This window comes from Falco naumanni, chromosome 11, assembly GCF_017639655.2.
Source record: "Falco naumanni isolate bFalNau1 chromosome 11, bFalNau1.pat, whole genome shotgun sequence".
Lineage (NCBI taxonomy): Eukaryota > Metazoa > Chordata > Aves > Falconiformes > Falconidae > Falco > Falco naumanni.
Window position 1 is genome coordinate 2,132,501 of NC_054064.1, and position 14,636 is coordinate 2,147,136.

At 39.2% G+C, this 14,636-nt stretch overlaps 1 protein-coding gene across 2 annotated transcripts in view; it reads left to right on the top strand.

Annotated features, from left to right (window-relative positions):
* The window catches only part of BRINP3 (BMP/retinoic acid inducible neural specific 3), a 207,247-nt gene that overhangs the window by 19,049 nt on the left and 173,562 nt on the right, over positions 1-14,636 (top strand). The window lies entirely within an intron of this gene.

The following is a 14,636-nucleotide window of genomic DNA, read 5'->3' on the forward strand; positions in this document are numbered from 1 at the left end:
AGGGAAAGTTTCAGATTTGTGGGAACAAATCCATAGACACAAAATTCATTGCTGAAATATATGCAAGGCCATCATATATGCACTGTGTACTGTGGAAATGCCTGCTTGTGTTGTTTCTGTTTTGTTTAAAGAACTTTTGGTAATTGATTATGTTGCTTTGGAAAACGTTGTTTACTACCTACCTCTACTTCGTCCTAGTGACATACCCTTAAGGTATTCAAACACCATCTTTAATTGCAGAGAGCTACCATGGACCATCTTTGATCATGCAGCAAACTCCAGTTCAGTTGGTTTAAATGTGGCTCGTAAGACATAAGCCGAGACTTTAAGAATGGGAATTGTGGCTCCACAGATACTGTTGGCAAAGCATGGGCCTCATTATACAAATCAGGGCATTTCAAAAGTGACTCGAAAAGTTTAATGTGAGTTTATACCATTGTTTTGAGAAGCAGTTTTCTCATCCCTGAAGGACTGAACAATAAGAGCCACTGGGAATTTTAGCAGAAGTTGCAGGTGTTTGGTCCATCACAAACTTTAGCATCAGGCTGGCCCAATTCAGACTGAGAAAAGAAAAAAGCAGAAGACTTCAAAAGGACAGGTCTGCTTGAGAATTTGTGTCTTGCTGTAGAATTGCTTTCACGATACATTTGTAACCTATCACTTTCTACTCTTTTGAGACAGCACTGGTGAAGTCTTCTTAATCATTTGCAAGAGGTATAACTCAGTAACATCGAATAGATTTGTCGAGATGGGAATGAAAAGGAGAGTGCAGTTTAATAGTAGTGACCTAATGGCAACTAGAAAGAAGGGATAGAAATGAGGGAGCGTGAGAGATTAAGGACTGAGAAAACAAATCTATAAGCAGAGAGACTTTTCCACTTCATGTTATAGATCCCTCCTGGCAGCAGAGAGAAGAGGGGTGGCAGCAGGGCAATGCAGGACAGATTTTTAACTTCCTTAGTAACTCTCCAGGCTATAAACACAGACCATTTTGGTATGGAAAGACATACAAGATTTCATTTAAAATCATGAAATAGGTTGTGCAAATCTCATACCTATTTTAAACTATTAGTGATATATGCCTATATGTATGTTATATTTAGTTCAATGTCCAGTGGCCTGTGACAAAACTTCTGGTCTCAGTCTGTAAAGATTTATTTTTAAGGAACTCACTTTATTTTCTTTTCCTAAATACATGCAGTAGAGGGCACTCTGTTGCAGGTCAATTTTTCAGTGGGCTCATTTGCCATATATAGAGAAATTAAACACATTTTGAAAATAAAGTGTGATTTTGAAATATGCTTGATGAAGTGGCTTGTCTTAACAGAACAGCATTGCCCAATATTTACTGCATTTTAAAAGCCAGCTGTCAGGACCAATAACGTAAAGCCAATAATGCAGAGACTGAGGCAACATATTTTATTCCTATTATTCTGTATTAGTCAACACAAAACCAAAATTATCTTGCTAAAAACATGAAAGATGAAATTGTATTTCATTTCAGCTCTTTCACTGAGGTCTGAGAATTTTTCTCCTCTCAGCCATCATTACAGAAACATTGTTAAGTTTTATAGATCTGTAATCATATCACTAGCATTTATTTGAGTTTGTGCATAGGTCTCAATTGACTTTAACTTACAAAATCCCACAGAAAGTGTTTCTTCGGTTTATATCTACCCTTTGCCTACTCCCTTCAAGAAATGAGCTGGGAAGTTAAAAGAGGCATAAGCTACTAGAGTCAAAAGAAAAGCTGCATTTTTTTATTTAGTCCTCCAAATAGAAACCTTACTGCAAAGTTCCCTTGTGAAATATGGTCCCATTAGAAAGCAGCGCAGAACACGGTGACCTTGTTACGAACCACATACTGTAAATTTAATCCCTGTTGCTTTTCTATGAGCTTTCCCAGGCTAAGGGATCTGGAGTCTAATTGGTCTGCTCATTCCCTCACCGATCTTTTACCTAATGAAAACGATCCTTAAGGGACGTAGTCCTGATTTGAATGGAAAGGTAAGGAAGGGGAAAACACTAGGCCTGCACTGGCTCAGCTGAATCATATTAACAAGAAAGAAAGGTGCCACTCCAAACAGTGCTATAAGGAGGGCCTCCTTTCCCTTTGTTCTTCACATCAGGCCTTAAAGCCTACACCTGAGACCTGATGTTTTAAGAATCATGGGAAAGGAAACTCCTCTTGCTTCACTGTAGCATCTGTACCAGGTGAAAATCCATGGGATGGAAGGAGAGCAAAATGTATAGGGTAAGTGTTCCGTTTTGAATCTGTTCCGGTCAGATGCTTGGCACAGTAGGGTCAGACAAGACTCTTGTTTTGTTTTTTCAAAACAAAAATGTACAAATGTGGCAAGTAGCTGAAGACTACCTAAAAGCGTGCCTCTCCTTTGGGGAAGGAGTTGGCTCAAAAAGAACTGATGGGATTGTGACCAGTAGCAGCTCTTTCCATGTCTCCAAACTAATGGCATCCAAGCTGTATACAGAAGATGACCCATGATATCTCTCTGCCAAAACCTAGCAGGTACTGCTGCCGGTGGGAACTAACTCTGGGCAACCAACCTAATGCTGGGACTAGGTGTTTGCAATTAACAGCAATTAAATGGTTTCAGTAAAAATAACACAAAACCAGCAGTGAGTTGCACATACTGTATGTAGTATTTTAAAATGTGTTGGCGACTGTGGCAGGAAAATGCTGTATGACTTTTTTTATCTTCCCCAACAGTGGAACAATTATACAGAGACGAGAATGATATTTTGATTTCATTATTTTTCCCCCCCCTCTTTCAGTAGTCTCAGGAGAGTCAGTAATGATGTAGAACAAATAAAATATTAATTAAACCATGAACTTCCCAATTTTTTAAATATTTCAAAATAGCATGACCTATTATAATCAAGATCATATTAAAAAGCAGAGAATGCATGTTATTCTGCTTTTGGTGAATCAGGCAATGCATATTTCTGTAAATGATGAAGTGCCAGAGGTGAAGGCCTTTATCCTGCACCATTGTTTGGCACTGATTTGACAAGGTCACATACTGCAGGCCCGTGAAAGGTATAAAATTAATAAAACCACGATAATAGGACAGATAACTGGAAAAGCACATACTAGAAGAGAACAAGAAAGATTATTAAAATGAAGATTATTTGAAACACTGTCATTATTTCTTAGCTATCAAGTACAAGAATGTTGTGCTTCTTGTTCTACTCCTGTGACTTGCATGGCAGGAGACAGGCTGTTTTAAAGTTTAGTTTCACCTGGACATATATGGCAATTGCTTTCCATAATGTCCAGTAGCCTTATTTTATTTTGTCCTTAAATTACATAACCTGTTTGCACTTAAAATAGATGGAATCCAAGTTTTAGACTAAACCAAGAAAAAAATATTACTGTATAGACTCTGTGCTAGCATTTCTATTTTCCCCCTAACCGTATGCCATGAGGCAAAAAGCAACTGCTTTGTATCCCTGCCCCGTGGTCACTATACACAAGTGTTCATCTGACCATGCATCTGTTATACATTGGAGAGGTGAAGCTGAAGACTGGCACTGAGGAGCACACATAAACTAATCCAAAATTCTTATGAGAGGTCTTAACTGAAGCATAGTATGTTTTTTAAAGATAAAAGCTACACTTTGCCATATCTTCCTATCTTGGCTTCAGAGCATAGACCAGCCATCTGATAAAAACAACTGATGCATAAATTATGGGAAGGTAGCAGTAAAAAAAAATAATCTATTGTCACCCATATTTTAATCTAAACGTTAAAGAACAGTTATGTCCATGGGCAAAACAAAGGTGATTCCATAGTGTGCTTAGCTCCTCAAGGAGAGGAGCTTTCAGCATTGCAGGATAGAGCTGAGACAAATGTATATGTAATAACGTTTTAATCGGGTATTGCAGAACACTAAATAATAGCAACTGATGCTACCAGCATTGTCATAATTGGGATTGGTGGGCTGGTCATGTTGATGGTGTGGCAGTGTGGTATTCCCTGTAGCTGTTCAAAGGAAATACCCTCCTGCAGGAAATTTAGTGATTGCCACAGTTTTTGGTGGCGTTCGTTGCCACTGATCTATGAAGAGAAGTGCCAGGGAAGCACCTGGATGGCTGCTGAAAACCGCTAATTTAGTTGGAATGCTGTGTCAGCATTTAAGGAAGGTGGCTCCTGTAGTTAATATCAGTAAATATTTTGGCAAGGAATGCTGAGTTTATAATTTGTTATTTAACACACAATGGGAGTACTGTGCCTCTTATGTAAATCAGCTACCCAGACAAAGGAATTTAAATCCAAACAGAATAAGATGAGAGGTTACCAGGATGGAAAGAGTGATTGTGAAATTATGCAAAGAACTTACATTGTATCAGAAGAGGTAATTTCTACAGAAATAGGGAAGTATTCATGCTATCAAATAAGGTCCCGAGGAAATCTCCTCAGGGATACTGTGTAGTTTTGTTCAAGCAAAATGATTTTAAATCTGAAACAGATGTGAAAAATCAGGGGAAAAAAGAGCCTAGCTTTTTCTTGTAAAGCACATTTAGGGGAAAAAAAAAACCAAACAAACCACAAACACCCCCCACCCCCAAAACTCCAGAAAGCTGAAAGAGGATGCAGTTCCTGTCAATATACATATCATAAAGTGAGATGAACTATTTAAACCAAAAGCCATCACTGTCATAAAACCAAATTGGTATAAACTGTCTATGAATAAATTTTGGCTGGCTATATAAAAAAGGCTTCTAATCATTTGAGTAAAATAGTTCTGGGACATACTAAGATACGAAACCTTACCAATCCTGTGAATACAGGGAAAGGGTTATAAGATGTGATGCTTATGATAGTAGGCTAGGTTTTAATAACCATTGAAATACCTTTGAGGTAAGTATCCCTAGCAAGTGTAGAATACTAGTTGCAAAAGGAGAAAAAAAAATATCTCCTAAAGAATTGATTAGCTGTGAGGAACATGGTACTCATGCAGCTTAAGAAGTCTTTCTTCAGAGATTGTTTTAAAAGGGATTCTGTTTGTTCATGAACAACTGAAAAATAAAAGTAGCAGAAAATAATGTTATTGCAAAGATTTTTTTTTGTATTAGAACATATTGGGTCCTCTCATATACTTTGAATCCTCTGGTAGCTGAACCTGTAGGGTAAAGTGAGCAGGACTGAAGCCTGTAGTAGAACACTCACTAATGTTTTAACACTTGTATGTGAAGTTAAGTAGAGCCAACATTAAAGTCAGTTGTGTTTTTTATTCCCTATCAACATATTTTAACCCAACAGTTATCACTAGACTTCTTGATACATGTATACACTGGACAGTCAGTGTTAATAAAAAAACCAGTGGTTTTTTGTTTTTTTTTTTTATTTTTGGTGGAGGTACACATCAACATGTGCTGATTTGCCATTTTCACCCCACTCTACAGTCCCGAATGGATTTTTCTTGTGCTCTTCCCAAGGTTGCTTTGAACTGATAATTTAGGGATTTTAAGGCATTGAGAAGAACTAATGAAGTCTCTTCAACAATTTCTTCCAATAGAAATGTTCAGTAAAATGGAAGGTTGAAGAGACATCTCTGCTATCACACCTTTCAAAATCTAAGGAAATGATGTTATGGCATTTCTTGGTGCTGTTATTTCCTATATGTTTGATCACACTATAGAACCATCATCACTGACTATTTTTTGGAAGGACCATTTGGTAGCTGAAGCATCAGAGCTGTTGTTCTTTTGAAATAAAACTGATTCTTTGGAAGCTAAGACAGGAGCTCATCTCTCGGACACAGACCTCAGTTAACAAAAAACATCACATAACAAAAGCCCCAAAGGGTGAGGGAGGAACTGACAGAGGAGTGGAACAGGATATATCAGAGAAAGCAATGAGGCAGACTGTAGTTAGTACTGTAGAAGCTGAGGAAAGAATTGGCCTGTGGTCAGTAAACTGTATCGGATGGCAATGAGGCAGCTTCCAAAAGGTAGCTTAGCAAACTGGCCAACCATTGCCTTCAACTTTTCAGAGCCTTTGCTTCCCTAGGCACTGAATTGCATGTGCAGTATCACTGCTGGGCAATGGGGAACTGGGATTATAAATGCGCCAAGGAGCAAACAAGTTTATCTTCCACAATTGCCATATCAATAGGGAATAAAGAGCAGGAACAGTTCTGTCTGCCTTTTCCAGAAATTCACTGGATCAGTAAATTGCTTCTGGCCTGCATTGTAATTGGTCAGCTTGCTTTAGGGAATTTTCCATTCAACCTAGTGGATAAAAGGTGCGGTAATCGGATGGGTCATCATTCTCGGGATGTTTACAAAAGAACAGACTACTGAATGCACAAAGTCCTCTTTTTAAATCTGGTGGCTCACAGACTAGGAACAGAGAAGAGCAGCTCAAAGAGAGTTTCTGGGCTTATGAGTTGATAGATTGCTACTGGAAAAATAATATTTGTAGTCTAGTACAGTGGCCTCTATTACAAGCAGTATAGAAACACAGAACAAAAGGATGCTGATCTGGGTCCTGAGGAATGAAACAGCAATAGTGTCCTACAGTGGAAGAATAGTTTAACTAAAGAAAAATTTAAAGAAAAGTTAAAGAAAAATTAAAGAAAAAAAGATTTTCTTTTTTTTTTCTAAGACTGTCTGGGTCTGAAAAATATCAATGGGTTCCATTTCTGATTGTGATATACTTTAGCAGCCTGTCTTAGTCTAGGTAGCTGGGCATAACTAAGACATGATGCAAGCTGAATAACTGGCTTTGGTGAACCTGCTTGTGTAAGTACATAGCTACACTAAATGAAAGCTTTAGATTACTATTTCCAGGTCTAGCAATACCTGGACAATGTTCTCCAAAATCATCTAATTTCCAGCCCTTAGTTTCAAATGCAAATCTCCTTCATTTTTGTTTTATCTTTAGGGCCTAAACACATATGAGGTAGTGATGCTTTACAATTAGCAATTCTTATTATCAAAATTAGTTCCTTGTTCTGTTTATCCAGGGGATTCTCTGGAAGGTACATGCCTGTGAAAAGATGGAAATAAAGGAACAAATAATTTTACCTAAGAAGCTACGTATACGTAAGAGAAAGCTTTAAAAAATATTTTCAGATTAATTATAACTGGAGCCTAGTTTATTTTACCAGTAGTCTCAAGGCGTTGGCAAGTATGTAGAATGAATGTTCACAAAGGCAAAGGAGTCTTCATTGGTGTTCCTATGGCTACCACATATGGGCTATCTCCAGTGGCACTGCAAGCCTACAGGGTCCCTCAGATGGGTACCAGAAGTGAAGGAGGTAAGGACTGGACACACGTTTAGGTCTGTCCCCTCAGTCCCAGCTATGCAAAAGGTCTTCCCCAGGTAGAAATATCTCTGCAGGCAATGATAAAAGATACCTCCAAGAGTCTGAGTTGGATACTTGTGGTCCAGGAAGAAGGGCAGACAGATATGAGGGACTCAGAGGTGGGCAGGAATGACTAAAGAGAGGTAGGGAGTTCTGATTCCCCAAATGTCCCTCTCTTTCCAGCTCCCTCACATATGTGAGGCAGCACAGCAAAGTGATCTGCCCTAGGTAAAGGGGCTAGCACTTATCACTCAAGAGCACCGGAGAATTCTCTTTCCACAACATCAACCCTCAGTCCACCTTTGAAGGTCTTGGGGGAAGTATGACTAAACCCTGCTGAAACAGTGTATTTTTAAGAGATGTTGGCTTCTTGCAGAATCTTGCAGGAAGAAAATTTATCAGTGAATTGAATCCTACTGCATTCAACCCCCTCCAAATTACCTTGCCACTGTCAAGTATCAGGCCTACCTCATATCCCCTCACTTCATTTTGTAGGCTCAGTACTAAAACACTGGGTTTCAAAACAGCGGTGGAGTTTCTGTGAGAGAAACAGGTGCTAGCACCAGGAAGGATACTGGGGAACGGTGCTGGCTAGGCCAGCAGGATTAAGTGTTCTCGGGAGTCAGTTTGACAACGCCACAAGTGCGTTTCAGCTTGGCAACAAAAGCAAATATAGATGCCAAGATTGCCTTCTGTATTTTTTTTTTATTTATAATACACTGCAGGAGTCTGTGTTTTGACAACCTCTCTTTGTATTTCTTCTTATTTGTTTGGTGTATTTAATCAAAGATCCCAAGGCAACTCAAATAGCAAGAGCGATAGCAAATATAATTTTTTGTAAACATTATAATAATCTATTTCCAGAATACACTTACTTTCAAAAGCTAATATTTTAAGGATAATTATTAGATCAAACCTCCTACTGGTATGTTTCTCTAGAACAAAGAACATTTCTTTAGAGGATATGGTGTGTCATCATTTCAGTTAGTAAGTTCACAAATCATTTAAGTTGCCCTAAAAAAATTAGGATAATAGAGGCTGTAACTTAAATGGTTTCATGCAATCACTGAAGTAGTATAAAAGCTGTTTAACACTAATAATAGATTCATTCTTCAGTCAGCAGGATAGTCTGCCAGGATCTTGGGCATGAAATCAGGTCATTTTCATTAATTCTTTGAAGATTTTTGGTTGGTTGGGACTTTGTTCTTTCATTTGCCCTTCCTTTCCGTTTTTGTTTAAACATCCCTGCCAATACTATCACTGATATTCAAGATGCAGAGGTTTTCAAATGCTCATGACTTTCATAGAGTGGAAAAACAATTGTCAAGATTTCTTTCGGTTACTTAAGAAAAGATGTGTTTTTATCACTTGAATCAGTTCTCTGTGCTTTCGTGCTCTGTGCTATATTGTTATTTTTCCTTACTGCTGCTAGGTCAGTAGTTGTCTCCAAACAGAATAGCTTTCAGGATTTTCTTTTTGTCCATATGTTAAGTCTATATGGGTGGCATGTTATATCTTAAATAGAGAAAAGAACTGAAGAGCACAGAAACCTTTTCTGTATAGAAAGGCAGCAGTACTGACTAGAATGTATGATTCTTTGTATAGAAGGGTATTTGTGCCTTTTCCGTACAGAAAAAGAACAGCTGGCACCAAATGTACTCACTCAGGAATTTTTGTCATTTTCTTCTACTGTCGTTGACTTAAGGTCGTGTTCAGTATCTCAGAATTCAACTCTTAGTTGTCTTCTAGCTCTGATTGATTGATTCGACAGGTTTTACTAGTCATTATGCTGGTTGTGAATTTTTATTGTGTAGCTACAGATTCATTCCAACAGAGACCCTTGTGAAGAAAAGCAATACTTCAAAATAATGTCTTGTTGCTCAATTCTCCCTAGAATCCCAATATGATTGTTATGGATAATAGTGTTCTTAAGGTCATTAATGTCTCCATATCTCAGTTCATCTTCTGATGCTCTCAATTTCTACTTTATTTATGCAGCTTGAGAAGAGAAGATACTTTTAGTGACCAGATAATTTGATATTTATAGAGCTCTGAAAAATGCACACACAAAGCTAACTAGCAATTTAGAAGTTGTGTATGGAGGTCTCACATGCGTAAAGAGAGGGCATCTGGCTTTAAGTGATGAATGTTAATTTCTCAAGGGAAAAACATATATACAGCTTTTGTATGAGTAATATTATACTTAAAATCAAAAACATAAGGCACATTCTACCAAATATTCTGAAAAGTCAGCAGAACCTGAGATGGGAGGAAATAGAATCGATTAATTTAAAATACTGAACTATATTATTACAGTTCTTGAAATTTAACAAATTGGGATTTTTAACTTATACCCTGACTGCTAGTAGGAGTTTTGGATGTTTTGCTAGGAACTCAATATCAGCTTTTCCTAGTAATAAACATGCTCTCTTAATAAAAAGTAAACAGAAGCAACACAGTTTTATTGAGTAAATCTAATTGTATTTTATTTAAACCATGTCTTTAACCATTACAGAGAATACTGAGTATAGGTTATAGCAACATTACACAGAATAACCAAACTGATAATCTGCGTTAACAAGGAGATTAAAGTCTTTTGGCTACATTTCACATATTTAACCATGTAAAGGAAATTAAAAAAAATAATAATTTCAACTGATTAAAAGTGAAGGACCTGTAGTGAGTCTCTTGCTACAAAGAACTGTTCGTTGCCATTTTTCTTTTATAAAATATCTAGTGATGCTTTTGGTAGCAAACAACAAGACTCGATAAATTAGAATAAGTGGAAAATATGTAGTCTGTGGTGCATAACTCCTTACTTTCAAGGAATCTGAAAGAAGTTTGTGCTGAGTTCAGTGCCCAAGTTATGACTAGAAGAAGCATGTGAACATGGCACAAAAGCTGGATCCTGATCACGTCTTTCCTGTGCCTCTTAAAAGACTCACTAGGCTCTGTTTCATTGCTAATTTTCTCAAGGATCAATTTCCTGCTTAGACAGCTTTGTCTTTTAACTGTTTTTAATGTCAGGGTTTGAATAATATCTGAAAGATATTTTTATTTGAGTTGGCTCTGAAATTTGCTTTTCCTTTTAATAAATCTATTTCTCATATGGTTGTTTTTGAAGGTCCATCTGTTTATTTTGAATTTTGCCTGAAGAAATAATAGTTATGTCTATTTTTACTGCTTTCTTCTTGGCCTGGATGAGCACAAACAAATGTGTGCTTGTTCCCTGGTTCCGACATTGAGGTTCTGTGTGACTTGGGTATGCATGCCCTTGCTACTAAAGCCATCAAGGAGTGTTAGATACCAATACAACATATTGAAGTCCCCTGACTCTCACCTTTTCTGTAATGGGAGAAAATATAAACAAACAGAAAATCAACAAACACTTCAAAACTTTTTTTTTTGAGTGTGATGAGCATTAATGTTTAAAGTTTAATGTCCTAGTTCACAAGCCACTTAAATGAAACAAAAATAAGTGTACTTCCACTTTTAAAATGCCTCTGTGTACCTAGTCTATATTTATCAGGAGACAAAATTTTATATGCAAGTCACACTTATTCCACTCTATTTCTCTCTGGTTCTCTATTATTTTTATTAATTTTAATAAGTAAATAAGAAATATATTATTATTCATGTTAAAACATGACCATTCCATACCATGAGCTGGTTTACAAGACTTTATATCATTGACATATTCAATAAAATAGTATTAATTTGGTATTTATGCTAATACAAAGAGAGACTTGGCAAGTTTCTACACAACAAAAACTGAGGTGACAGACTCCAGTTTCTAATTAGGTTTGAATTTTTGGAAATTCCCATGTATGGTTGATATGCATGAATCGATATTTATATCTCCCTGAGAAGTACTGGTTCTGTCACAATAATTGGAATAAACTAGTAGGAAAAAGGTCAAATTTAGTTAAGTAAATTTTGTAACTCTGTCTCGGAACTTAGCCAGATCTTTTCAGAGGGAGGGTGGGGTGGAACAGAGGGAGGTCCAGTTAAATGTTATTAAATGCATTTGTGGCCAATAGCTGTGTTGAAAGGTGTCATCTAGCTAGTATGAGGTTATTTTATCCTTGTGAAATCTGTGTTTCTGATCTGCGGTGAAAAAAATGCTTGTGCTGCTCCTCTCTGTTTTGATGTGAGATCATCCTGAAATGCGTTAACAAAACGGTAATTTCAGAAGATGATAGTCTGGCAAGTAACATCCCTTAAGGCCAGAAAACAAATGAAAATGATGGTAACAATCCAGGTGTGGAAAGGCCACTGGAGCGATTGCCTGCTAGCACTATCTGCTGAGTGTGGGGCAGAAGGAAAAGAGCTTGAGCTTAATACCCACAGGGTAATGACAGGGAACCAGCTGCTCTTTGAGTGCCATAAAGAGTGAAGATTGTTTTCCTACAGCTTTGTGTTTCCTGGTTGATGGCTGGGTCTGACTGGAGTTTATCTTGCATTCAAGGCATTTAAATGTAAGTGGCACTCATACTCAGCTCTGTGGGGTCATTTTCAGGTGTGCCTTTGTGATCACATTATTTTGCCCATTATGACTTATGGCCACAAAATGTGAAAAATGGTTTTAAAGTAGTTTATGGTTTAACATGTCTAAAAATAGGTGAAAATTGTTTGAAGTTGGCCAGTGAGCTCAAAAATTATTTGGAAGAGGTATAGCCATATGCCTGTAACACCCACCTGTATCTGTTACCACGGCACAGTTGCCAATCAAATCTAGAATCAGCCTAAATGAGAAAGGTTGCCTTCTTGATTGATAAGGGTCACTAATGCCACTGACTTGAAAAAGCACCAGTTTACTGAGGTGAGATTTTAAGCTAGTAGGACAGGAGCTTAGGCCTCAACTGACACTGAGAAGGTGATGCAGGCTGGCTTTTCATGGCCAGACTTGTAAAGGGAAACTCAGGACCACACTTGACTGGAGTCCCATTGTACTCCCTGCTATTGTGAAGGACATCTAAACAACTGAGGGCCAAGAACAGCAGGACACAATGTGAAGTTTATTTGTGTCTGTCTCGCTGCCCCACTCCCCCCTCCCCAATACATTTGTTTCTAATTATAGAAAGGGAACATGGATTTAATGCTCATAATTTTTGCTCTGGAGATTGTCTAATGACCTATCACAGAACGGCTGGGGTTGGAAGGGACCTCTGGAGATCACTGAGTCCAAACCCCTGCTAAAGCAGGGTCACCTACAGCAGGTTGCACAGGATTGCATCCACATGGGTTTTGAAAGTCTCTGGAGGAGACTAGACAACCTCTCTGGGCAGCCTGTTCCAGTGTTCTGCCTTCAAATTAAAGTTTTTTTCTATTCAGATGAAATTCCCTGTGTTTCAGTTTGTGCCCGTTGGCCCTTGTCCTGTCACTGGGCACCACTGAAAAGAGGCCGGTCCCATCCTTTTGACACTTGCCCTTAGATATTTGTATGCATTGATAAGATCCCCTCAGTCTGCTCTTCTCCAGGCTGAACAGCCCCAGCTCCCTCAGCCTTTCCTCATCAGGGAGATGCTCCAGCCCCCTCCTCATCTTTGTAGCCCTTCGCTGGACCCTCCCCAGCAGTTCCCCGTCTCTCTGGAACTGGGGAGCCCAGCACTGGACACATCGCTCCAGATGTGGCCTCATCAGGGCAGAGCAGAGGGAGAGGATCACATCCCTCGACCTGCTGGCCACGCTCCTCCTAATGCCCCCCAGGATCCCACTGGCCCCTTGGCCACAAGGGCACGCTGCTGGCTCACGGGCAGCTTGCTGTCCCCCAGGACTCCCTCTCCGCAGAGCTGCCTTCAAGCAGGTGAGCCCCAGCCAGTGCTGGTGTGGGGGGTTGTTCCTCCCTAGGTGCAGGGCCTTACACTTGCCTTTGCTGGACTTCATGAAGCTCCTCTCCACCCAGCTCTGCAGCATGTCCCCAGCTTGCTGAATGGCAGCACAGCCTCTGGTGTGTCAGCCGCTCCTGACAGTTTGTATCATCTGCAAACTTGCCAAGGGGACACTGCCCCTTCACCCAGGTCACTGATGAACAGGCTGAACAAGACTGGACCCAGCACTGACCCTGGGGAGCACCACTGGCTACAGGCCTCCAGCTGGGCTCTGCACTGTGGGTCACAACCCTCTGAGCTCTGCCCTTCAGCCACTTCTCGGTCTGCTGCACTGCCTACTGGTCTAACCCATGCTTCCTGGTGTTGCTAAGACATACTACATTCATTGAATCAGTTGTTCTTCCCAGATCAAAGGAACAAGGTGGTTCTTCCCCTCTACTCGGCATTCACGAGATGCCACCTGCAGTACTGCATCCAGCTCTGGAGCATTGAATACAAGAAAGACATGGCTCTGTTGGTGCTGGTCCAGAGGAAAGCCATGAAAAAGATTATAGGACTGGAACACCTCTCCTATGGAGAAATGTTGAGGGAGTCAGTGGTGTTCAGCCTGGAGAAAAGAAGGCTCCAGGGACACGCTGTTGTGGCCTTTCAATATATAAAGAGGGCTTATAAGAAAGATGGTGAGAGAATTTTTAGTTGGGCCTGTTCTGATAGGACCAGGGGTAATAATTTTAAACTAAAAAAAGTAGATTTGGATTAGATATAAGGAGTAATTTTTTTATGTTGAGGGTGGTGAGGCACTGGTTTCCCAGAGAAGTTGTGGATGTCCCATACCTGGAAATGTTCAAGGCCAGGCTTGATGGGTCCTTGAGCAACTGCTTTACTGGAAGATGTTCTTGCCCATGGCAGGTGGGTTGGAACCCTTCCAATCTAAACTATTCCACGATTCTATGATTCTAAGAATGAATGTGAGAAGCTTTCACCATTCAGGCAATCAGACAAAGATGAGCAGTTTCCCTCTTCAGCTTAACACTGTTAATCAATATAGTTCCTATCACTTTATAATTGCATGAGATATGTCACTGAATGTCTCACCTGTTGGGTCTTAGAAAAATGTTCAGTGGAAGGTGTTGCGCAGCATATGATTTGGAATCAAATATAGTTGCTATTTTTTCTGCCTTGCTGAAAAAAACAATCGTTAAATTATTCTCCTGTCACAAGTCTAGGTAATACCTTTTAATCAATGCTGAAATGCAACAATGGAGCAAAACTAAAGACTTCACATTACAGATGCCCTGAGCAAAGCTCCTCTAGTTACTTGCCCTTTGGCTTTTATTAGATGCTGAAATTCAGGAACCACACTATCTCTGTAACAATGATATGCAAAAATGACATGGAGTTACCTGTGAATTAGTCTTCTGTGGTAGTAAACTACTATCTCAGATGAATTAATCAATTTTCGGTTAAAGC